Source organism: Carcharodon carcharias, chromosome 1 (assembly GCF_017639515.1).
Source record: "Carcharodon carcharias isolate sCarCar2 chromosome 1, sCarCar2.pri, whole genome shotgun sequence".
NCBI classification, from domain to species: Eukaryota; Metazoa; Chordata; class Chondrichthyes; order Lamniformes; family Lamnidae; genus Carcharodon; species Carcharodon carcharias.
Window position 1 is genome coordinate 198446916 of NC_054467.1, and position 27224 is coordinate 198474139.

A 27224-nucleotide genomic window follows, 5' to 3' on the forward strand; every position below is an offset into this window, starting at 1 on the left:
TGGGGTAGTTACAATGAGTACAAGCAAGAGACTTTAATCTCAATGTTTCTTACAGAACCAAACTCAACATTAATTTTTTCATACACCACATTAATAATTTTGTAGGAGCCATGTATCAAGTAACAGCCCATAAAGCACTGTAAATAAAGATATTTGGTTCGGAGATTAATGATGCTTACATCGCAGAAATTTTAAATGAACAGCCAGAATCCGCAATGATGCATTGCACAACTTATAATCGGAAAGCTCTGATTTCAAATGCAAATCTCAACTACGAATTTAGATAGCTCAATTTTGCTAAGACACTGATTCGAAAGTAAAGTATTGCAGATGCTGGAAATCTGGAATAAAAAGAGAAAACACTGAAAAAAATCAGCAGGTAAGGTAGCCGCTGTGGAGTGAGAAGCAAAGTTAAGGTTTTAGGTTAGTCACTGCTGAATATTTCCAGCATTTTCGGGGTTTTTTTTTACTGCTAACACATTGATTTGATTGGAGAGTTGAAATAATTTATAGTCGATCATAGAGCAGGTACAAAAACTCCAATCACAAACTCAGCACTTCCCCAGATGCTCCTACCTCATTTATTAAAACTTGTACATGAGCTTTATCCCTATCGAACTTAGCTGCTGCAAAGCTTCTGGGATCTTGCTGAGATGGAGTGGGAAAAGAAAGTGAGGGAGAAAGGAGTTTTGAAAGCCAAACAAGTATAATGCTTATGTTTTATTTTTATGGACCAATTGCCAAATATTTGCCTCATGGTTGCTACGCAATAAGATGCACAGGACTGTGAACTGGATAAAGAAGAGTAGACATGAAAAGCAGTTTCTAATATCCTTTCTACTACCTGCCAGCTGAGAAAACCATACACAGCATAAAACTGGGAAGCTTTCCGACTCAGCAGAAAAACAGTCAGATTCATATGCAAATTTCTCTTTGAATGCACTACCTCAAAGGCAAACATCCAAAATGGCATAGTTTTTCCAAAACTATTAACTACTTCCCACATTAAATGGGGCACCAGATTCAATTATTCACAAGAGCAGCCTGTTCCATTTCAGGACAGGAAACTCCCATCACTATACAAGATTGACAGCCATTTTGGCAAAGCCAATGTCCTGTCTCAGCTGTTACAGCTAGATAAAAGAAACACAGGCCAGGGTTTAACGGAGCCCACCAGAACAGCCACAGCTCCGGGTAGCACTGCCAGCAGAGAGCTTGCTGGTCTCTGATTGGCCGGCAGCTCTCGGTTAGCAGGATTTCCACCGCCGGGGTTCTAAATCCCAGGGAAGGCATACACTGGCCAGTTATGTGCCCAACAGGCACTTCATTTGGTTGGGCTTCCCCCACTGAAGCAACACGAGACCCACATCAGAAACATTAAATCAAGCCCACAGAACCTAACTATATGTTATCATAATATGACCACATTTAGAATATTGTGAGCAATTTTGGGCCCCGTATCTCAGGAAGGATGTGCTGGCCCTGGAGAGGGTCCAGAGGAGATTCACGAGAATGATCCCAGGAATGAAAGGCTTAACATATGAGGAACGTTTGAGGACTCTGGGTCTATACTCGATGGAGTTTAGAAGGATGAGGGGGGATCTGATTGAAACTTACAGAATACTGAAAGGCCTGGACAGAGTGGACGTGGGGAAGATGTTTCCATTAGTAGGAGAGTCTAGGACCCAAGAGCACAGCCTCAGAGTAAAGGGAAGACCTTTTAGAACAGAGATAAGGAGAAACTTCTTTAGCCAGAGAGTGGTGAATCTATGGAATTCATTGCCACAGAAGGCTGTGGAGGCCAGGTCATGGAGTGTATTTCAGATCGAGATAGGTAGGTTCTTGATTGGTAAGGGGATCAAAGGTTACGGGGAGACGGCAGGAGAATGGGGTTGAGAAACTTATCAGCCATGATTGAATAGCGGAGCAGACTCAATGGGCCAAATAGCCTAATTTCTGCTCCTATGTCTTATGGTCTTATATATTATTGGTTCTATGTGCTATAGCATGAGGCACTAGCACTGGGGTACTGTACATATTTGCGTAAAAGTCGAATTTCTAACACTAAATGTTTAGTCAAAAAGGAGCTCGACTTTAATATGAGTAATATTCCGGAGAGGTTCAAGACCACCCTCTCCCACTGCCTCGCTATCGCAGTGTTGCTAGGTCAGAGATTGTTTCCTTCAACCCTGACCCCAAGAGTAGCGCCAAAAGAGCCAAAAGTATTTTATTACATTTTTATTCATAAATAAATAACCACCCCCATAGAGACAGATATTAACTTCTGTACACCAAATACAAAAACCATATATACCGATTTATACAATGAGTTGTTTCACAGTACAGAAAAGAATGCTACCTAGCAGAATAGCATGCATTGAACATTTATTAAAATCCACAAAAATCACCTGCTTCAGAACCAAAAAAAGTACCTCAAATCTGCTTCTTGAATGGCATCATCAGCAGCAGCAATCACTATCATCAGCCATTTCATTCCATAAATATCATCATCTGTGCCATCAACTGCATTGAAAATTCCACATTTTTTGAATGATTTGACAACAATCTCCATTCTGGATTTCATCCGAAGCCTTTACAACTCCTTCACACAGGATTACTAACATCGGAGCTCCTATGCCTCCCTTGGTGAAGCCTTTGCTCCTCTACTCATCTGGCCATTTCACTTTTTCTTATGCTATCCTTGAAGGGCTCGTTTAGAGAAACATCCACCGGTTGAACAAGGCTGGTTAGAATCACTCCAATATCACTGTTTTGCGATCCAACTTCAGCAACATCATCAACAAGGTGTGATCGGCACATGCCCCAGATAAGAGCACTTTTTTCTTTACATAATCCTCCTGATCGGAAACTCCAACTTTCCTCAACCATATTTTGAAACTACTTTCATCTATCCATCCTTGATCATGAATTAGGACAACCACTCCTTTTTCCCTTGAATATCAGCATTAGCTTAAGTTTTGTCCATACACAACGGCACAACAGTGAATCTACTGTTTTTGTGGCCAGTTGTCTTCAATAACGCTGTTTTTGCTCCAAATTTGCTAATTTCCACCATTTGACTGGCTGAAATGTGGAAATTCATGGGAGTCTCATCCACATTCCTAATACAGGCCAATATATATCAATTCTTTTGACAATGTTTCATTATAAACCGATAAAATGGGATAAGCTTATCAAATTCTGCCAGGAGATGCTGTGAAATCTTGGTCTTCTGTTGCAATACAAAATTGTTTCTCTTCATAAACTGGTTACACTGTCCAGGGCTGACTTTGAAATCTGCACTGCCTAATTTTCTTGCTTATTCCAGGGTGAGGATTCAGAAAGATCCTCTAGAAAGAGTTCATTCTGGTGATTTTCACTGACATATTTTGCAACTTTGTCTTCCAACTGCAGCTACGTTAGGCTTTCCTATTTTGCACATTTATTCTTAGGTATCTGCCTAAGCTATGCAAAGAGTTTTCTCTGATCTTTAACGTACTTCTCTAATATGTTGAATTCTCTAGCTGCTACACAATTTGTCTGATCTGCAATCTCATTGACTTAAGTTTGAACTGGGCTGTGTATCTACCATTCCTCCTTAATACTGTGTTGCCACAGAAACGCAGTGTACACCAGTGAGGAAGTAGCCTTCACATCATATGTTGATGTGCGCAGGCACGAAGAGCTTTGATGGTGTGCTGTTCTATGATTCTATCAAGTAGGTTTGCACCAGCCAAGTCTGAATTCAGTTGCGAGTGTGTGGTAAGCACAAGTGTTTAGATTTTATGCCAAAAACCAGGGGTCAACTCTTCCATGAGATCTACCATTACTCAAATATATACAGTACTTGCATGCTAAGTAGTTAACTTGCTGAGGTGGTTTCAAAATATGCCCTTGAGACAGTTTGTTAAATAAATTTGGCACTATAATTAATGTATCTCTACGGAGTGCAAGGGATGGAGATTGCATTAGTGAGCCCAACTCTACTTCAATCCAGTCAGGTTGGGCTCTGATTATGGATTTACACCACAAGCTTAATGTTGATGCCAGTTAAAAAACCCACTTAGCTGGACTGTTTAGCTCCCAAAAGTAAGGGGCAGCTCTATTCTACCAATGGCAAGCTCAGTACCTGTGTCTATTTGTTTCTGATTTATATGATCTTGAAAACTCTGCTGTTGAAGAAGTTGAAAGTTAGGTTTTTCTTCTACAACTTTGTAACATAAAGCTGCTCAATTTGCAACAAAAAAAGCATTAAATTCTCCCTTTTTCTCAGGGCTCATAGCTATGTATCAACTCTGATCAAATTCTGATCAAAATGGATGAGGGTATGGGAAGGGACAGGTAAGGAGTAGAGAAGGTGGAAACTTGCTACCACATTTCAATTAATGCAGTTCTACTGCTGATTGTTTGGAGGTGCATAAAAGCAAGTAAGCAATCAACACGGTTGAATGCAAGTTAAAAGCACAGAATTCCATCTTTACTTTGGAAGTAACAAGAAAAATTTTAACTAGATTTAATTGAAATACTTCGATGGCAATCTGAAATACTCTGAAAAGACTGATTGGATTACAGATGGATATATAGATTACAGGAGGATATTGACGGGCTGGTCAGGTGGGCTGATCAGTGGCAAATGGAATTTAATCTGGATAAGTGTGAGGTGATGCACTTGGGCAGGACAAACAACACACAGGAATACACGATGAATGGTAGGATCCTGGGAAGTGCCGAGGGTCAGGGGGAGCTTGGTGTGCATGTCGACCGGTCCCTTAAGGCAGTGGGACAGGTAGATAGGGTAACGAGGCATATGGGATACTTATATTCCATGCCTCAGCTAATAAAGATAAGACCAGGGAGGTTATACTGGAGCTGTGTAAAACGTTGGTTAAGCCACAGCTAGAGTATTGTGTGCAGTTCTGGAATCCACATTATAGGAAGGACGTGATTGCACTAGAGATAGTGCAGAGGAGATTTACCAGGATGTTGCCTGGACTAGAGAGTTTTAGTTATGAGGAGAGATTGGATAGACAGTGATTATTTTCCCTGGAGCAGAGGAGATTGAAGGAGACATGATTGTGGTGTATAAAATTATGAGGGGCATAGATAGGGTAGACAGGAAGGAGCTTTTCCCCTTGGTGGAGGGGCCAATAACCAGGGGACATAGAGGAGGTTTAGAGGGGATGTGAGGAAGAATTTTTTCACCCAGAGGGTGGTGGGAATCTGGAACTCTCTGCCTGAAAGGGTTGTAAAGGCAGAAACCTTCATAACATTTAAGAAGTATTCGGATGTGCACTTGCGATGCCATGACATACAAGGCTATGGGCCCAGTGTTGGAAAATGGGATTAGAATAGTTAGGTATTTGTTTGACCCGTGCAGACTTGATGGGCCAAAGGGCCTTTTTCTGCACTGTAGACCTCTATGACTGCAGAGCCCAGTACTGTTACATCCCCAAAAAAAACAGCCATTAAGATAATTTACAGGATATTCCAAAACATCACCTCAATCATAGCCTTAAGATGCCCCAAAGTGATTTAAATGCAGTTAATTACTCTTGAAGTGCAGTCACTTACATAGTCAAATGTTTCTATAGAAGTAGGAATCTGTAGCATTCAGTGTTTTATTAACAACCTCAACATTGGCAAAAAAATTATACTTGTATAAAAGATTACAGCCAGAATTGGCTTGATAACTCTAATTTAATTTTTACAATATATACTAAAACCTTCTGTACTAAGGACGATCAACTAGCGATCGATTCATTTAATCTTCCCTTGGCACTTTCTTCCTAAATATGCAATTTGCTGAGGAAGGTTGAATGAGAGGAGACTAAAGTGGGGTATAAACACTAGCACAGACTAGTTGGACCAAATGGCCTGTTGCTGTACTAGATATTCCACGTAATTCTAAACAATGCAAAGATCACTCTACAGAACAGCATCCAAAAGGTATCTGGACAAGATGGTGCTGAGTGTCATTTTTTTTTTCTGAAAAAGCAACTTTGAATTTCAGCATTGTAGGTGCTTTCTCTGAAGATAAATCACTTCCAAGACTTTGGCCAATCTTAAACCCAAGTAGGGTTCAGTCAGTAACTTCATTAAATAATTCCTGCATTAAAAGACTCTTCCATTCTCTATGCTTACATGTGTTATGGGAGAAGAATTTTAATGTACTTTACTATGTATTGTTCAAGGACTCCTAACAGCACTGTTCATTGTATCCTCCTGAATACCAGAATTGTTCAGATACATTATGTGTAGCTTTCTTTTTAGTATTTTTGCACATTTTAAATTTACTAAGCCCTGTGCATTTTAATTTTAAATTTTAATTGGGAATTGAGCAAATAAGACGGACAAAATAAACAATTTAAACAGCTTTGCAATCTAAACCTTGACAGATTAAGCAAGCAGTTTTCTATCACTGGCAGCTACAGTGAGATACTTCAAGGGGTGGATGTTCCAGCTCCTTGCCAGGCATAATTCCAACAAGGATGGGGGGAGATGGGAGACGAGAGAGAGAGGGAGAGCAAGAATGAAATATCTCATGTGGCTAGCCTACTACTTCCCACCTGCCCCAGAGCTGACCTCCACCACTGTTCATAATTTCCAAAAAAAATTTAAAATTTTTGAAACCCTACATGAAACCTCATCGCGCCGGTGGATGAGGTTTCATGTTTTTCCTACTTCCCACTGGGGCTCCTGGCCTGCCCGCCAACCTTAAGGTTGGATGGGCAGGTCCACTAATTACTTTAATTGATCTGTCAATGGCCTCAATTGGCCATTGACAGCTCGGTGGGTGCGCAGCTGATTTTGTTGCGCTCCCGCCTTCCTGAAAATTTAAATGGGGTGCGGTGACGTCAGTAGTCCCGCCCAACATCACTGCACGTCATTTTATGCATCGGTGAGCGTGCCCCGCCCACTGACGGTAAAATCCAGCCCTTAGTCTTTGACCTTCCATTCACCATGATACCCCTACGTTTATCAACTCACTCAGTTTCTCCACGCTGCCTTGGATGCCTCTAACCCCAGTAAAAACATTTTTTTTTCTTTATTCTTTCATGGGATGTGGATGTCACTGGCAAGCCCAGTATTAGTTGCCCATTCTGAATTGCTCTTGAATTGAGTGGCTTGCTGGGCCATTTCAAAGGGCAGTTAAGAGTCAACCACATTGCTGTGGGTCTGGAGTCACATGTAGGTCTGACCAGGTAAGGATGGCAGATTTCCTTCCCTAATTGACATTAGTGAACGAGATGGATTTTTACAACAATCAATGATAGTTGTCATGATCACCATTACTGAGACTAGCTTTCAATTCTAGATGAATCAATCAAATTTAAATTCCACCAACTGCCATATCTCCAAAGCAATGGCCTGGGCCTCTGCGCTATTAGCCCATTGACATTACAACTATGCCACTGTCTCTCCCCATTCCTGGTCATCACCCCATGCCTCCCCACAACCTCCACTTGGCATGAACTCGATCTTTGCACACCCAAGTCTAAGAAACATTAGTGGTCAAACCATTTGTCATCTATCGCTAGATCGTGGTTGGATTATATAAAATGCCATCAAGGACTCACTCTACTCCATCAAAATCACTACTGTTGCAGGATCATACTTGATAGCAAAGGTAAAGAGAGTGAATGTTTCAGTTCTGATCAAAGCTCAAAGATCTGAAACATTAGCTGTTTTTCTCTCCACATATGCTGTCCGATCTGCTGAGTACTTCCAGCAATTTTTTTCCACACCAGAGTTCCAGCATCCACAGTATTTTGCTCTAGCAAAGGTAATGTCCAGCTTCTTGACTCCAATGTCATCTTAAATCCATCTCCCTCAATCTAGACTTCATTATTTCAATGCTCTCCTAATTGGCTTGTCTTCCATAAGCTTCATTCACCAGAAACTCTGGTACTCAAATCCTTCCCACACCAAGTCTCATCTTAGCTCCTGGCTTCCATTGTTTTCAATTTCTCATCTTCGTTTAACTTTAAATCTACTCCAGCCAATTATTATCCCTCAACCTATATCTACTAAACTAAACTATCTGGTCATCATCCCATTCCTGTTTTGTGGGTTCTTGATATACATGTAAAGTGGCTGCCATATTTCCTACTTTACAACAGGGTCTACACTGCTTTAAAGCACTTTGCGTTGTGCAGAGACAATGAAGGGGTGATATTAATGAATTATTTTTTCCTATACAGTACTTACCTAAAAATCTAGAACGATGCTTACTCTAGTCAATGGAAACGCATTAAACATTTTTGCAAGCAGCTTTATAATGGCATTTTAAACAAAATACTGGCTACAAAAGCCATCTGCAGGAATTTTAAGCTCAGCAATTTAAAAATTTTACTGATATAGCAATTCAATTTAAAATGCCCATTAACAGCAAAATGCAGAATAAGTTTGCAATTTAATTACCAGGGCACGGACTTTAGCAGCTCTTGCACCGCAGTGGTGCACCCTCTCATTTTTACTTGGTCCTTCTGGCCATCAGCGAACATGACACATTTATTTCTGCTATAACCACCAGCTGAGCAGCACCAAAGTATCGTGAGCTGGCAAGTGATATAGAGAAGCTACAAAAAAATTTGCAGTGGTTTGCATGAGTATTGTAGGGAATAGTCATTGGGCAGGAAGGATGGGAGGAAGAGCTGCTTCAGCAATCAGACCCTTCATATCTTGTTGTAAAAGTTTACTTATGAGCATACAAATAGGCCATTCGGCCCCTCAAGCTTGCTCCGCCATTCAATAATATCATGGCTGATCTATACCAAGTTTCATACATTCTTGATGGTATACACCAATCCACATCAATTCTACCCAAAATTAACCATGCAATTATAATTTTGCAGTTCAACTCCTGCATTTTCATGTTTCATTTCTCCTTGCATTTTTAAACTTGAGAACTTAAAATGCATCTTGATTACAACTTTGAGACAAACAAAAAACTTGAGTGGATAACATTCATTCAAAAGTTGTCAGAATATAATTCTAGTGAATAGAGTGAAAGATCACATTGTCTTAGCAATGTGTTGCTCAGAATTTATAGGTTCAATTGGCAAAAGGACAAATAAATAATGCTTGTACCCCCCCCCCTTCTGTTGCAGAACCACCTCAGTATTTTTCATAGAGCTGGCCCCATCAGAGAAAGTCCAGAAGCTGAATAGTCAAGTTGCAGGAAATTAACTTTACAGCAACTGTATATACAAAGTTTGCCAGAAATCCATCTTGTAGTACAAAAGGATGACTTTGATACAATATAAATGGCATACAAATAGCTTCACACTCCAAATCTTGCCTTTTCAATCAACAGTCATTGAATGAATGCAAATATGCAGGGGATCGCTATAAATAATGATTTATGATGTTGAATGAACCAAGGATAATCCATGCTTCCATATTAATTTGGGGCAAAAATATGTGCAACTAATCTATACAGACAGGTTAAAATGTTAAGAGTTACTGCCTGCTATTTTCCAAGTATAATCATTCTCATTATGTGCAGATATATAGTTGTAGTGATCTACCTTTAATCAAACCACTTCTTGCAGGTTCCCGAGATGCTACACATGGTCCAATTAAGTAATCTATTAAATTAAAAAAGATAAACCCAAACTCAAGTGCACATTCGAACACTCAACACCATATAGTCCAGACAAGGCTAATACAATGCCAGGTTCCAATGTGAAGGCAATTTATTTTAAACATTAAAACATAATTTTCCTCATTAAAAGCTCCTACTTCAATTTCAACTTTTTGAATAACTAAATTTCTCTGAAAAGTCAAATATTTACTGAAAATGATGTGCACACAAATTCAAATCCCATGGGCTCAATGTTGAAGTAGATTTGAAATGGTACATCTGGACTCATTACATTTCTCAGAAATTAGGCTGAATCCATTATTTCCTATTTTGTGTACGTAATATATAATGTTAGCCTTATTTCAACAGGAGATTTACACAGCAGCGATTTGTATCACCACAATCCTATCTATCTTTTGAATTATACCTGTTGGGTTAAACAGCAATACTTCACGATGAGTTACTTGCATTTGCTTTTTGTTAAATACAAGCAAATTTCCATTTTAGGCGATCTGGAAGAAACTTTTGGCAAGAGTACGTCAGTTCTCACACTGTAGTAGTTTTGGCTCTTCCCTCAAGTTATAAACTACCAGTCCTCTCTGAACATTGACCTCAAATAGTTTCATCGTCAATTATGTTCATAATTAAAATGGTAGGTTGGGATTTTTAAATTGTTAAGGGAAATTGTTAACAATGCAAACTTAAGTGCAAAAGTTCATGAGAGGATTTAAATACTACAACTAACCCCATTCTAGTTTCAGTATCACTTTAACTGATCTCATACACTATACCAATTGGTTCATTATTCAATGCAGACTAGAAGTTTGCTTATTCATACATGTTCTACAACACAATTTATTCATTTCAATACATAAATAAATGTATTGCACGTCGAAATATATAGTTTAGCCATTTCATCTTGATGGTGATTAGGATTCAATGGCGAAATATGGAACACGCTAGTAAAGGTTTTCCAAAATTGCAGTAGAATGCAAAAGGGGGGAATGGAAAAAATAAAGTTCCAGGTAAAGTTATTCACAGGTTTAAAAGCAGCATACGTTTGCACTCAGCATTATATCTTACCACTTGATTGAGTAATCAAAGATGTCTTTGAATCTAGACTTGATATATGTTGTTAGCCACATATTGTTCAGCTGCAACACAAACTGCTAAGGTAAAGAAAACGAAGCAAAATGATCCAAGATACTTCAGTAAAAACAAACTTTTTGCTGATGTAATCAAGGCACTGCTTATTCACGTTAAAAACATTCTTCACTCCTCCTTAATCATTTCATGGTGAAAGAGATTTTCAGTCACAAGAATGTGAACTGTTGTTGATTCGATGAGATTACAAATCATTCCTTCACTGACATAATCCAAGCTGGCAGAACAATTTCCATCTTTAATGCACAATTTGATGAATATGATTTTCCTTGATTGAGAAAATATGTTAAGTCAGTTTTACAGTTTGGCACTTCTAGGGCCTCAACTATATAGAGCAACATTTCATCTCGTCTCACATGCAAGGGGTAATTCTGTGCTTCTGCATTCTCTGGTGAGCATGAGGGTCAGAGAATTAGGGCTTCAGCAATGTGACCCCATCTATAATACAGTGTAACTCTTTGCAGAAGTACCCCTAATGGCTGACCTGAGCCTTTACAGGCTGCACATAAAATTAAAAAAACATGGTGTAAACTTTTTTGCCCATTTTAAATAATCAACTGTTAAGGAACATTGAGAAAAACAGACAAGTAGGAATCATCTTCCTTTGACAGATCTGACACTGCACTCCATTCCCCAGCAAATGCAATAAACTCACCAGCATATTTGACAACGCATGAATCAGTAGGACTGGTAAATTTAAATGAATTGATGTAATTTCTTTTTACAAAAATGTTGTGAGCATATTGAACTGATCCAAAAATGACTAATAGTTGAACTTATTTTGGTGATATACAGCAGTAGTAATTAGGAAAGTATGCATCCTCTAGTTAAAGAAACTGACAAAATATAGGAGCTTAGCTATAGAAAACATGTTCACACAAACTATTTTAAGCACTGTCTGAATGAACAGTACACATTTTCCATTTAGTAAAAAAAGCCACACATCTAAACAATGTTTTTTGGTATACAAAACCTAGTTCTGGGAATTGTGGGGTGAGGCTGAGGTGAATGAATACACCTACAACAGGGACAATATGGTCCCAAATACATTTGTCTTTGGGCCACGTGACTCCTTTGGATATTTTATTCTGCAGATTACGTTACAGCTAGGGCAGATCTCAATACTTAAAAATAAACCTACTACAGGGTTAGGATTGTTCTGGCTAAATGTCAGAGACCCAAAACCCACAAAACTGCACGAGCAAAACTAGAGACAGAAAAGGATATGTAAATATAATCAGCGATAAGAACAACATCAGAAATTGGAGTACTGGGCCATTTGGCCCTACAAGCCTGCTCCACCATTCAATAAGATCATGGCTGATCAGATTGTGGCCTAAACTCCACTTTCCTGACTGCCTCCCACAACCCTCAACTCCTTATGAATCAAAAAATCTCAGCCTTGAATATATTCAATGGCCAACCTCCATTTCTCTCTGTGGAAGGGAATTCCAATGGCTAAACCTTCGAATAGAAGGAATTTCTCATCTGTCTTAAATAAGAACCTCCTCCTCATTTTTAAACTGTGCCCCCTAGTTGTAGACTCCCCTACAAGGGGACACATCTTCTCAGCATCTACCCTGTCAAATCCCCTCAGAAACTATTCTATTTGCCTTCCTAATTATTTGCTATACCCGTTCGCTAACTTCATGTAATTCATGTACAAGGGCGGCCAGATCCCCTCTAACACAGCATTCTGCAGCACCTCTTCATTTAAATTCAGATTTTCTGAAACTTACTGCAATTTTTAATACATGCTCTATTTAGTCAAGAAACAAACTTCCATTCGTTTTAGTGTACTTCTTCAGCTATTACAATTTTGACTTCCCCTATAAGTTCCATTTTTACATCAACATGGTATACAATTATGTTTAGAGCCCTAATTAGTTCTGTAAAATATTTTATACATATTGTAACATGACAGACATACAGCATTGTTGCAACATTCTACCTACTGAGGGTAGAGACCCTAAGTGCCTGGTGATAGAAATCTGCAACTTGCAGAGCTTAAATGCTTTTTTTAATGCCTCAATTATTTCAAGAATTAATGAATGTGTATTCATATACTCTTTCACACCCTCAGCGCATCTTAAAACACTTCACAAAAAATATTTAAGTACAGTCACCATTAGATGGTCAAACCCAACAACAACCCATGCTCATAGCAAGGCCCCTAAAGGAGCAAGTGAATGAATGACGAAATAACCTGTCTTTGGAGAGATGATTATTGGCCAAAATGCGCAACAGCATGATTTTCTTTAAATAGTGCCAATGGGATTTTCTACATCCAAACTGAACCACTAAGGTAGTAAACAGCATCGCATTTCAATGCATCATTAAAAAGTCAGCATCTCCAATATCGCTTTACTTCCTCACTTAGTTATTTATACTCAGCAGGCTCAGACTTTTAACCTAATGCAGTAGAAATCAAATAGATAATAAAGGAGCAATCATACAAATAGGTGTACTCTACAGACCACCAAATAGTGGAAGGGAGGTGGAAGGAGAAACTCAGAATCACAGTGCAGAACAGGCCCTTTGGCCCATCGAGTCTGCACCAAGACGTGAGAAACACCTGACCTACCTACCTAATCCCATTTACCAGCACTTGGCTCATAGCCTTGAATGTTATGACATGCCAAGTGCTCATCCAGGTACCTTTTAAAGGATGAGGCAACCCGCCTCCACCACTCTCCCAGGCGGCGCATTCTAGACCGTCACCACCCTCTGAGTAAAAAAGTTTTTCCTCACATCCCCCCCTCTAAACCTCCTGCCCCTCACCTTGAACTTGTGTCCCCTTGTGACTGACCCTTCAGCTAAGGGGAACAGCTGCGTCCTACCTACCCTGTCCATGCCCCTCATAATCTTGTATCGATCAGGTCACCCCTCAGTCTTCTCTGCTCCAACGAAAACAACCCAAGTCTATCCAACTTCTCTACATAACTTAAATGTTTCATCCCAAGCTACACCCTGGTGAATCTCCTCCACACCCCCTCCAGTGCAATCACATCCTTCCTGTAAGGTGGTGACCAGAACTGCACACAGTACTCCAGCTGTGGCCTCACCAAGGTTCTATACAACTCCAACATGACCTCCCTACTTTTGTAACGTATGCCTCGACTGATAAAGGCAAGTGTTCCATATGCCTTTTTCACCATCCCACTAACATGTCCCTCCGCCTTCAGAGATCTATGGACACACACGCCAAGGTCTCTTTGTTCCTCAGAACTTCCTAGTGTCATGACATTCATTGGATACTTCCATGTCAAATTACTCCTTCCAAAGTGTATCACCTCACACTTTTCAGGGTTAAATTCCATCTGCCACTTACCTGCACATTTGACCATCCCGTCTACATCTTCCTGTAGCCCAAGACACTCAACCTCATATTAACCATCTGGCCAATCTTTATGTCATCTGCAAACTTACTAATGCTGTCCCCCACATAATCATCTATGTCATTTATATAAATTACGAATAATAGGGGGCCCAGCACAGATCTCTGTGGTACACCACTGGACACTGGCTTCCAGTCACTAAAGCAGCCTTCTCTCACCACCCTCTGTCTCCTACAGCTAAGCTAATTTTGAAACCAGCTTATTAAATTACTCTGTATCCCATGTGCATTTGCCTTCTTTATAAGTCTCCCATGTGGGACCTTGTCAAAGGCTTTGCTGAAATCCATATAAACTACATCAACTGCACTACCCTCACCTGTACACCTGGTCACCTCCTCAAAAAATATCAAATTTGTTAGGCATAACACCCTCTGACAAAGCAATGCTGACTATCCCTGATCAAACCTTGCCTCTCCAAGTGGAGATAGATTCTCTCCTTCAGAATTTTCTCCAATAGTTTCCCTACCACTGACATGAGACTCACTGGCCTGTAGTTCCCTGGCTTATCTCTACAACCCTTAAACAGTGGCACCACATTAGCTGTTCTCCAGTCCTCTGGCACCTTCCCCATGGCCACAGAGGAATTGAGCAAAAAGTATATAGAATAATCATCATAGGGGATTTCATGGACAGAAGAGGTAAATAAGGCGATAAGGGAATGGAATTCCTGCACTGTGTCCAGGACCCCTTTCTATGTAAAAAGACTAACAAGCAAAGACTAACTATTGGATCTAGAAATCAGGAATGAACTGGAGCAGATAAGAGGAGTAAAGGTAGGGAAACAAAGTGTATTATATTAGGGTCACCATAAGATGATGGTAAGGAAGGACATGGGTATGGTAAAAATTAAGTTAGGAGATTGGAGAAAAGCTGATTTTGAGAAGCTAAGAATAGAGTTTGGGAAAATAAAACAGGCAATTATATTGGCAAACAACAACGTTTCCCATTTAAAAGTGTTCAACAGAGTGCAGGAAAAATATATTCCTCCAAAAAAAAAAGAACAAACTAAATACTGGTGAGACTCCATGAATAAATAAAGACATCAGGTAACAATCAAGAGTCAGGAAAGAGACACACATTAAGCACACAGAGGAGTATGTACAGCAGAGGAGTACATGGTAAGAGGGAACACAAAGATATTAGGAGAGAAGTCAAAAAATAATTAAGACGACAAAGAAAAACTATGAACATAAAACAAAATATTCTATAGGCACATCAATAAAAAAGGCTGTAATGGGAATAGGGCTATTAAGATATAGAATAACACCACAGATAATGAAAGAAATGGCAGAAATATTAATTATTTTGCTTTGATATTTACCAGGGAGATATAACAGGTAGACATGAATGATGAGGGGAAGCAATAAGTGTATTTAAAATAAAAATGGGGATGTATTGAATAAACTAACAAACTCAGAGGATAAAACCCCTGGTCTGGGTGGATTACATCTATGTATTTTAAAATAAACTGGGGAAGAGATAGCACAGGCATTACTACTTATATTAAATATTTAATTAGAAAATAGTGTAGTGCCAGAGTTAATGCAATTCCTATATTTAAGAAGTGGAACAGAACATGTCAAGGAAATTACAGACCAGTCAAGCTTAACATCAGTGGTAGGCAAAATAATGAAATCCCTACTAAAGGAGAGAACAGAAAAACATCTAGAAACAAATAACATGGATTTCAAAGGCAAAAATCTTATTTGACCAACCTTATTGAATTTTTGAGGGGTTAACAGGCAAAGCAGACAACACTAATGCAGGAGATGTAACTTATCTGGATTTTCAAAAGGCTAATGAATAAAGTCAGAGAATATGAAGTTGGGGACAAGTAGCAGTATGGATTTCTAGCTGGCTTCAAGGCAGAAAGTGAAAGAGTGGGAATAAAGGGTAGTTATTCAGTATGCCAGAAGGTGGGAAATGTGTTCCACAATGGTGTTCCACAAGGGTCAGTGCTGGGACCACTGCAATTCACAATTCAAATCAACAATTTGGACTTTAGAATCAAAAAACACAACTCCTAAGTTTGCACATGACAACAAATTTGAGGGGATAATGCGGGGGAGGGGTGGTGGAGAAATAGTCAATACAGAAGAGGACTGCAACACATTACAGGAGGACATCAATAAACTTGCATAATGGGGAAAATAGTTGGCAAATAATGCTCAATGCAAATAAATGTGAGGGAGTGCATTTTGGTAGGAAGAATAGGGAGATCACTTATTACCTGGAAGGTGCAAGACTAGGTGGGGTAGAGGAACAATGGAATCTTGGAGCATGTAGTTATGGTTGCCATATTATAAAAAGGATATGGAGTCTTCAGGGAAGATTTACAAAGATGGAGGGGATTCAGAAAAGATTTACAAAGATTATACCAGAAATACGTTGATATGCATATCAGGAGAGGATTGACCGGCTGAGTCTCTTTTCTCTTGGAAGAAAAAAGGCCAAGGGGTGGCCTAATAGAGGTCATTAAAATTATGAAAGGTTTTGATACAGTGGATACAGAGACAATGTTTTCTCTTGTGGGAAAGAGCATAACTAAAGGCCATCAATATAAGATAGTCACCCAAAATCCAATAGGGAATTCAGAAGAATTTTTCTTTATCCAAAAAGTAGTGAGAATACAGAACTCGCTACCACAGGGAGTGGTTGAAGTGAGTTGTGTAGATACATTTAAGGGGAAGCTGGAGAAGAATGAGGGTGAAAGGCTTGGAGGGCTACGATGATCGATTTAGATGAGGAAAGGTGGAAGGGTGCTCCGGTGAAGCATAAAAACAACATAGGCTGGTTGGGTTGAATGGCCTGTTTCTGTGCTGCCTATCTTTACCCTATTGAGCTTCAAACCAGATGGTTTTTCAAGATTTTTCGTTTCCAGAGTAGGGGAAAATCTGAAATGCCTGATATCTTGTGGATAAGATGAATCAAACCTACAAATTTAAGACTAACAGAGGGGAGACATAATGAAAATAAGGCTGTGGGCCAATACATAAATGCATGAAAGCCAATACTCAATGTTTTTGGCACTTAGGTTTATTAGAACGCTAGAATGTCGACTGTAGCACTTGAAAATGCTGCACTACGCAGTCTTACCCGTCAGAAATAGACAGGGAATGGAGTTTCACTGCTTCTCGTCTTCTGATCAATGACACAAGCCTCTCCAGCTTTAGCTCTGAACAAAGAAACAAAAAGATCATTAAATTACACCAAAGAGAAAACAGTTACTAAACTTTCAATGGTTCTTCTTCAAAATATGGACATATATTCACGACTGACTTCCAAATTCCACTACTAAAGAACAAATAATCCAAGAAAAGGTGAGGTGCAATGTTTAGTGTCATAATTTGAAGCTCCAATGCCACAGTGTCATAATAGTGTCTATGAAAATGACCAATTATGATGCCATAATTGTAATAAAGTTGAGATATTTGTCAAATAACATCAATCTCTTTGCAAAGTGCTGAACTGCTTTCCCCTTATTTATGTTCCTTTTGGATAATGCTGTCTGTATTGCTTTTCCTTTTTAATGTTATGTATTCAGATACTTGAACAGCAAATACCTTCCCTACATTGAAAATATTATAATCTTTAGTTAACGCATCCTGCTGTACTGTATGAAGTCATCAGCAAATGTTCAAAATGAAATAATAACAAAACAAGGGAAAAAAATTACATAAGCTTGTTAATGGTAGCACATCTGTTCTCAACTCCTTCTCAAGGTCAATCCAACACCAAACAAACCTGTGTCTGGCAGGCCCAAGAACAGAGTGCTGCTAGTTAATGCAGGTTAAAATAATTGAATCCAGAGTTCTGGGTTTTCTTCAAATGTAAGGGAGTCAAGGGAGAAATCATGGCCAAAGATGTACCTATTCCTGCAACTCTCCAACATGCTGAAGTTATGTGTCAACAAGTCCAGGGATGCCATTGATACCACACTGTGTTTGCATGGTGTAGGAAGGCATCTGTCTCTGGACAGCTCTGTCTCCCTCAGTCAGGCCCAAGACAAACAAAACTTGGCTCTTATATGGAATCTTAAGGTAGTTTGAAGTCCAATACTCACTCATATTTTTAAAAAGCTTCAGTGAAAGGATCAAGAACCAAGAACAACAAGTACTTGGCCTTGGAAGGTCTTGGATAATGCAAAAGAACTTTGTAAAAAAAGTTAACAATTTACAGAACTGCTCATCAGCTATATGGATGCACTGGATGGGGGTGAGGGGTGCGTAGAACAGCGTACAGTGCAGCTTATTTGCTCGCAAAACAAACACAATTGCTTTTTCCTCTCACCACCTTTCTGCCTTCCCAACTGATGTTCAGCAGTGACTGAAAACATAATGTTTTCAAATCTTTAGAGAAGTTAGTTAACACTAATCACACCCAATATTGTTACAAGCATTATTGTGAAGTGTAAATAGCAAGCAAGTAAAATGTTTTGTATGAAATTTATTTCATCAGCACAAATACACCCTGTAGCTATTTTGTCCTTTCAAATTTAGGGTGCTAGACTTTCTGAAATATCTTAAGCTTTGCGCAGAAACACACAAAACTGATTTATTTTAAGTACATTGACCATTGTATGGGCAAACTTCACATTACTATTTACACTAGGATCCCAACACATTGAAGAAATTATGAATTTTTAGTTAAACTGGTTGAGGATACTTGGACATTACAGTATTCAACTGCACTATTAAGTCTTGACTGTGTTAACCGTAAAGAGTGTTATGGACCATGTTGTTATCCACATGTATACACTAGTGCACCAAGCAACAATGTTATCATGCCACAGTACATGGTCAGATTTGAGAAATACATTCCATGTCAGCTCCTGATCTGTGTAAATTAGTGTGATTATTTCAAACTTCTGGGAACCACAAGACATGATACTGATTGCCAACTGAACTATCCATACTTGCAGAAAGGACCTTGGTTCAACATTTAACATTTGGACTTGGAGTCCAATTAAAAAATTATCCATAAATAATGATTCCAGTTTTCTCAGACATTTTACATGGAACCTAATTTACTCAAAAAATTGCATCTTTATCTACTTTATGGATCAAACCAGTGAGATTCATATACTTTGAACTTTGCAAATCAGTTTGAGTTTAATCAGAATGCTGTATTAAAATTTATACTGATGTTATATCTGTTATTAAAAACTCCAAAGAAAACAAGGAACATGATAACCTTGCAGTTATCAAATGGGCAGTATAGTGGCTGTACCACCCCAGAACGGGAATTCAAACCTCACACCATGACAGTTTGAACATTTGAATTCAGTTTTACCTAAATATGGAACTTCAAAGAAAAACTGGTGTCAGTAAAAGTGACCATGAAACTGTTGGATTGTCATAAAATCTCAACTGATTAATTAATACCCTTTAGGGAAGGAAGCCTGCTACCCTTATTCAGTCAAGTAACTTTAGTCTGGCACTTAGGTGGCTAACTCAAACTGGTTTCACCAGAAGTGTAACAAGCCACTTAGCTGCATCAAAACTGCTGCAAGGCTTAAGAAAGTCCATCGCCTTTCCCAGCCATTTAGAGAAAACTTTAGTAAACAAACAACAGGGAGTACATATTCCTTCGCTTTTTTCCAATAAATTATTTCAAGATTTTTTGAAAATGTAACTTTAGCTTGGTCCCAGTTGCTTCAAAGATTTGTGTATGTGAACCCCCAAGTCCTTCTGTTCCCTTCCCATATCCCTTTAAATTGTACCATTTAACTTAAATGGTCTCCCCTCATTCTTACTCGCAAAATGTAACACTTCAGAGCATCAATTTCATCCTTCATTTAGCTGCTTATTTCACCAGATTGTCTGATATTCTGCTTGCTGAAATCTGACAATTAGTGTTAAGCATTTTGATTGAATATTTTAAATAGTATGGCAACAAACTACAAGACCTCTGCACAAAATGAATCCAAGTATTTAACAGGACATATTCAAAGAATCATACAATACAGAAGGAGGCTGCTGGACAGTTGTGACTGTGCTGGCTTTTGATCATTCCAATTCGTCCCACCAACGCACTCCCCCCCACTCCCGTCCCCTTTTCAATTATTTATCCAATTTGCTTTTGGTAATTTTAATTGGAACTTCTTCCACCTCTCTTTCAGGCAATGCCTTTTAGATTATCGGCACAAAATAATTATTCTCATTGAATATGCTTATGATATTTGGCAAAAGAAAAGTAAATTACTGAAAATGTATTCAACTGCTTAGTTCACAAGAACACTCGTGTAATTCTCAAAATTATTTAGGTATAGCTTTCAAGAAAACGATTGTAAAATAAGAGAGGTTTACTTTTAATGCAAAAAAAATCCAATTGCAACATTTAATGGAAGTTGTTAGAAAATAGCAATAGTTTAAGTAAGCTTTATATGTATTTGGGTGTGTTAAGAATAAGATACATCTCTAACGTTTAAGTTTGATTTGTATTTCTGTTTATATCTGTTAAGAAAAGGAGAAGTTGAGTTTTGGTTTCACTTTAAAAGATGCCTGCTCTTCAAGGAAGTAAAGCCAACAAGAGTAGAAAAATCAGTGATGTTGCCTAGCGACAGGGGTCCAGAGAGGAAGGACCACCATACCCACCACCCCAAGCACACACACACACACACACACACACACACAGAGACAAAGAAAAAAAAAGTAGTTTGAGTTCAGTTGGAAACAACTGCCAGAGAGACTGGAAAGCAGGGGGACAGACAGCAAGTCCCAAACTGAAGTTGAAGCCAGGATTCCAGAGAGACTAGACACTGGGAGAGGGAACTGCAGAGAGAGTGAATTTCTCAAAAGAACTGAAAGGTCCCAAGGCCAAGGATTGAGACAGAAAGGAGGGGTCCCAAGAAGGTCTTCTAGTCAAAAGGAGAACAGGAATCTGGAAAAGGTCCTGTTATGTGGAAGTGAAAGTAAGGAACTGAGAGGAAGGCTCCAAGCTTCAAAAAACGAAAGCTGCAGGATGTAGATTTAAAGCAATATAGGCATGCAAGAAGCCGGAACATCTCAGGAGACAGCTGAAGGTCTGTAACGCTTTACTATGGGCATGTGAAGCAGTGGTGTACTGTTGGCACAACTGAGCCAGGGTAGGGGAGAGGGGGGTGTGCATGGAAGAAAGCTCAAAAGCACGTGGTGACCCAGGGAAGAGGAACATGGGAAGGAGAGTTTAAAACCCTGGAGGCGGACCCTTGTGGAAGGCGTTTGAGAGAAAGCGTCAGTGTAGGAGAAGATTCCAAAGCGAGTTCTTGGAGACTGGAGAGTGGAAACCCTCATGTGAAAGACGGAGTTCAGTGAGACTGGTCGGCTCATGGTGTGACAAGGATCTAGGGTAGCATCTATCACTTAGTCTCAGGGTGTGGTGTTTCTAACCACAGGTCACCTGTTGGTTTAAATGGACTGTGTACTTACTGTGAACATTAGAGTACAAGATAACTTCTGTAACTTGTGTTATCTTTATGAATCTGAATACATCTATAAAAGGTATTGAGGTGAGTAATATAGTTCATCTTTTCTGGTTTAATAAATGTTTATTCTTTTGTTAAAAGTTCATCAGCTGACTCCTGTGACTCTGTATCTAAACAAAAAAATGAAAGGATCTTTCAAGCCAGGTTTCACCCTGAGATCTGGCTTTCCAGTAGTAGCATCAGCTGGGATCATAGCAATGCACATAAGCATATCTATAATCTACAAACAATGTTAAAACAAAACTGCTTCGTGGACCTCTTTGAAGTGGGGTAAATGCAGACAGCTTCTAAACAAGGAATTTTGAATTGTCGTTTAAAGAGGCACCCAAGTCTACTGCCATATCCTGCAGTTAAGAATATATTCTGATGAAATAAAAGCTTTCTGCACAATTATTTTGTTTATATTTTTTGAATAGTTATATGCTAAAACATTATCTCTGTTCTTCCTTCCCCAACTTTTTCCAGAGGGAATGCTAACTTCAGTTAAGAGCTAAAAAAATCCCTTTTCCATATACACTCATGCAACATTACGAAAAGAATGTCTGATCCTGACAATGTTGGGGTAAGCCAACTTTGTGCTAGACTAATAATGTAACATAGAACGTCTGAAAGAACATTCTGTCTTTTTCTAAGAGACAAAGGCGTGAGGGAAGAGATTTAGAGAGAGAGACACACATACACAGACATGTTCATGTATATGATAAGGCCCATAAACATACAAGCAACCAATGGATTTCTGTTCCTTAAAAGGCTCTTGGGTTGTTCCAACTGCATTTAAAACGCCAATAGGGACAGGGTTTGGACTACCAGTTATTCTTACAGCATCTCAATTGCTCACCAACTGCTCAATGGTAGGAAAGACCTTGCATTTACAGTGCCTTTCACAAATACAAAAGTCCCAATTATGTACTTTTTGAAATGTAGCCACAGCAAAAAGTCACATGGTTGTCAATGAAAAGACACAAATGATCCTACTCCATTCTCCTTTTCACATTCAGTATTACATTTCTGATTTTAAAATTCAGTAGTTTGACTGAGTCAGTCAAATGTTGCAAGATTGTATGATTAACTTACAGCATGTAATCTTCAGTGAATTTTCAATCTTCTAACAGTTTGAAACTCTCATGTAATGGTGAAACAGAACCAAGGAGAATCCCAAGTTTTTTCTGCAGACTTCATGTACTGTACAGGAAGGAGTTTTAAAGACGCTGAGACACCGTAAACACTGGACTGCCCAGCAATAATTTTGTTATGCATCACATAAAAATGTACACTCCCTGCTGGATGCTAAAGCAGCCGCTTTTCCCTAATACACATTCCAGAGTGCAGTTTGTGTTGCTTACTCCCTGAATGAGCAGTATGCTTGGAATGCCTCCATAGGAACTGATTCCCCGGACGATGATTAGCTTGACCACTAACAATGTAGTCACTTCCTGCTTTTGCCAGCATGCCTTTAAAAGGGAATCATTCACCAGCAAAAGAAGTATCTGACACAACTGAACTGCATTTTTTTTTTAAAACAAAAAAAGCACTCTGACTTGTAATAAAGTACTCCCTCCCCCTCTTCCTCCCTGCCAGTATTGACGTTTACAATTTGGGCCTTGTATTGAGCAGAACAAAGATGGCTTCATCTACACATACACTGGTTTAGAACTTTTGTTAATCAATCAGGAAGCTTCAGGACGCTTGATTTTCAAGTGTGTGAATTCTTGCCTCTGAATTATCACAGCTGTGTTGAGCTCAATGGGATGCATCAACAACAGCAAGAACATACATAACTAAAGTTCAGCCAAGATATGGATGCTAAAGCTTAGAAACATGCTGCGCAAAATTGTAAAATGTAGATTTCATGTCACTCCCTTCAAAAGTAATTTTGGTAGCAGAGACCATTGCTGTTGTGATCTAGCAGCATGCTCTATTAACTGCTTTGCAAATACAATTCTGCAACATTAACACGTTACTCCTGCTGTGATTTCCCTGTCAGCTTGTTGTAATCAAACTGTACAAAATGTCTGTCCCCAAACCCATGGAGAAAATCAGGAGAATAGGAAAACAAGTGTTTCTCCACACAAAAACACCTGGAAAAACTCAGCAAGTCTGACAGCATTTACGGAGTGGAACACAGTTAACGTTTCGAGTCCATGAGACTCTTCACCAGAGTCACACGGACTCAAAACGTTAACTGTGTTCCTCTCCGCAGATACTGTCAGACCTGCTGAGTTTTTCCAGGTGTTTTTGTTTTTGCTTCAAATTTCCAGCATCCGCAGTTTTTTGCTTTTATCCAAATGTTTCTCCACCACCACCACCACTCCCCTCCCCACCATTGTTTTGAACACTTTTGTTTGTTATATAAATATCAGAGATGGGAACAAAAGCTATTTGACTTGGTGGGACAATTGGGGGAAGAGAGGTCACATGCTGAAACTTCCAAGGTTGGCAACCCTGGATGTTAGCATTCTCCATGTTTTGCTGTTTACCTGGTACTTCTCGGAATTTGCTCAGAACTGGACTGCAACAGCTCCCCATTTCCCAGCTTTTAAGCAAACAAGGCCCTAAAAGTTTTCAAAGTCGATTGATGTAAATTTTAAAACTTTGTAGTCTGTTCTTTCCATGTCCCCGTTCTCCTACTGTGCTCCAAGTTCCAGTTTAAAATAGGGCCCTAAATACAACACCTAGACTTCTTATCTCAAATTCCAAGTGAGTTACACCATAAGAACAGAAGTAGGCTATTCAGCCCCTCGATCCTGTTCCACCATTGAATTGAAATCATGGTTGAGCTGCATCTCAACTTCATCAACTCTATCTATATGCCTTTTTCCCTTAGCCTTAATACCCTTTTAAAAAATTCCCAGTTTTTAAACTTGCAAATGGTTAACCTCTCTGCATCATCTGGTTTGAAGATAGGGGGGAAGTGAAGCAATTGCATTTATCTAGTGCCTTTCATGACCTCAGGGCACCTCAGAACACTTTATTGCTAATGAATTACTTTTTGAAGAATAAGACAGTCACAATATAGGGAAACACGGCAAGATCCCACAAAAAGCAATGAGACATGACCAAACAATCTGTTTTCATGATGGTGGTTCAGGGATAAATATAGAATTACAAAATGTGCAGAACAGGCCTATCGTATAACACTCCATACAAACTTACAAATAAAGGAGCAGGCGTAGGCTATTTGGTCCTCGAGCCTACTCCACTATTTGATCAGATCATGCCTGATCTGATTGTGACTTCAACTCTACTGCCTGTCTACCCCTATAACTCTTGGCTCCCTTCTCAATCAAGAATGTAACTCAGCCTTAAAAATATTCAATAACCCCAACTCCACTATTCTCTGGGGAAGAGGTTATCAACTCTCAAAAAATTTCTCATTTCCATCTTAAATGGTAGACCCCTCATTTTTTATTTATACAGTGTGCGCCCTAGTTCTAGGCTCTGCCACAAGGGGAACCATCCTTTCAGCATCCAGCCTGTCAAGTCCCCTCAGGATCTTACATGTTTCAATAAGATCATCTCTCATTCTTCTAAAGTCCAATGGATACAGGCCCAACCTTTTCTCATAAGACAATTCCTTTATTCTAGGAATCAGTCAAGTGAACCCTCTCTGCACTACTTCTAATGCAATTATATCCTTTCTTAACTAAGATGACTAAAACTGCACTGAGTACTCCAGATCTGGTTTCACCAATGCCCTGTACAACTGCAGCAAAACTTGCATACTTTTATATTCCATTCCCCTTGCAATAAACGTCAACATTCTATTTTCCTTCTTAAGCACTTGCTGTACCTGCATACTAACCTTTTGTGAATTCATGTACCAGGACACCCAAATCCCTCTGTACTGCAGAATTCTACAATCTTTCTCCGTTTAAATAATTATATATGACTATATGCCACAATGGTCTTAGGCAAGTTTCATTTAGTAATGGAAGGACCGCCTCATCTTTATCGTCAGAGTCTGCCTCATATGTCAGGATATGTTATTTTAAAATATCTACATTCATTTAGTTGTTTTCAACTTATGAGTAGTTGGTTTCAGATAGTGCATGGCAAGTGCTACACCTTGAAGCTATTCATGCCAGCCTGAGTGAACTTGGTTATATTCACCCATTTGTGTGGAAATCTCAGCTTGTTATACTGACTTTGATCATGGGTGCTGACTTGTCTCAAAGAATCATAGCCTGCACATCAGGGCGTCTGAATATTTCATGTACCCATTTATATCTGGCTTTTGCATCACAGATCCAGTCCAAGGGATAATGCAACCACAGTTGTGCAACTGTTAAGACACAATACCATTCCTCATTAATAGATGAGTATATTGCAAAGGTAGTGGAATGTGTGACAAATCATTTAGGTAGCATAATTTCCTCTAAAATGGCATGTTTTCTTAACTGCTATAGGCACATTGCACTTAGGAGCAACACAATTAACACTGGTAGCAGCCTTCTGTCTCGTAAGATGGTTTGCACTGTGGTGGTCAATTTTGTGTTAAGCATCAGCTGGTGTGGCTCAGGAGTCCCATTCTGGCATGGCAGTCTCTGAAGAAGTCATATTGGACTCAAAATGTTAACTGTTTCTTGCTCCACAGATGCTGCGAGACCTGCTGAGTTTTTCCAACATTTTCTGTTTTTATTTCCGATTCCCAGCATCCGCAGTATTTTGCTTTTATTATTATGGCAGTCTCTGCCACGTCTACTGTAGAGGAAGATAGTGGGCTGAGGAGGTGTATGATTCGCTAGCCTCTGTTTTCTCTGGGCCCTCTTTTTCAGCCAGCTGAGCTGTGTGTTTCTACTTGCCTATTCCAATGCTTTTCCAAACAGTCAGCCTCCAGAGGTCACAGCCGTCGGCAACTGTCTTCCAGTTTTCAGTGTCAATATCCACCATTTTTGTACCTTGCTTGCAGGTTCTTTATAGCAAAGGCATGGATTCCCAGGAGGTCACAACCCAGTGGACAGTTCACCATACAGGAGGTCTTTGGATATACAGCTGATGAATGTGGCCGAGCCAGCGCAGACATCACTGGCTTAGCAATGAGTATATGCTGATGGAATTGGCATGCTCCAGTGGTCTCAGAGTTGGTGACCTTGTCCTGCCAAGAAATGTTGAGAATACATCTGAAACAGTAATGCTGGAAACTTCAGGCTCTTCTCTTGCCTAGCATCTGTCCAAGTCTTACCACTGTAGGGGAGTTACATTTGATATCGGTGTTATAAAAGTTGTCATAATATCAAAGTATGGTTCTACAAAACATTACAATGTCCACCTTTAAATAGGGTTCAGAAACCAAAGGTTAAGCCTCAGGACAGAAACTTAAAATGAGATTGCAAACAGCATGACTAATCAACCACCATTGCCCTGGTTATTAAATCTCTATCAATTCTTCTGCTATTGATACCTCACGCACGATCCAGAGTAATTACCACTAAATGACTTACAACACAAAAATGGCTACAAGGCAGACCTGGAACAAAAATCGGATGAGACCAAGTACTCAACAGCATGGGTATTACTGTTAATGAGCCATAAATAAGAGCCCTAAATCTTAATGATTGGAAGAAGCAAGATGCAGCAATATCCTGTTATGGCTAAGGACCTAGATGACTCC

At 39.3% G+C, this 27224-nt stretch overlaps 1 protein-coding gene across 4 annotated transcripts in view; it reads right to left on the bottom strand.

Annotated features, from left to right (window-relative positions):
- tln1 (talin 1) overlaps positions 1–27224 on the bottom strand; it is a 263163-nt gene that overhangs the window by 151948 nt on the left and 83991 nt on the right. For 3 of the 4 annotated variants that reach the window (XM_041201957.1, XM_041201976.1, XM_041201949.1), the window contains one exon: positions 17245–17323. The gene's annotated coding sequence lies outside the window, so the exon portion shown is untranslated. Of the gene's footprint in view, positions 1–17244; positions 17324–22687; positions 23003–27224 lie in introns of those variants that run through there. The other variant, XM_041201966.1, reaches the window with a different exon arrangement.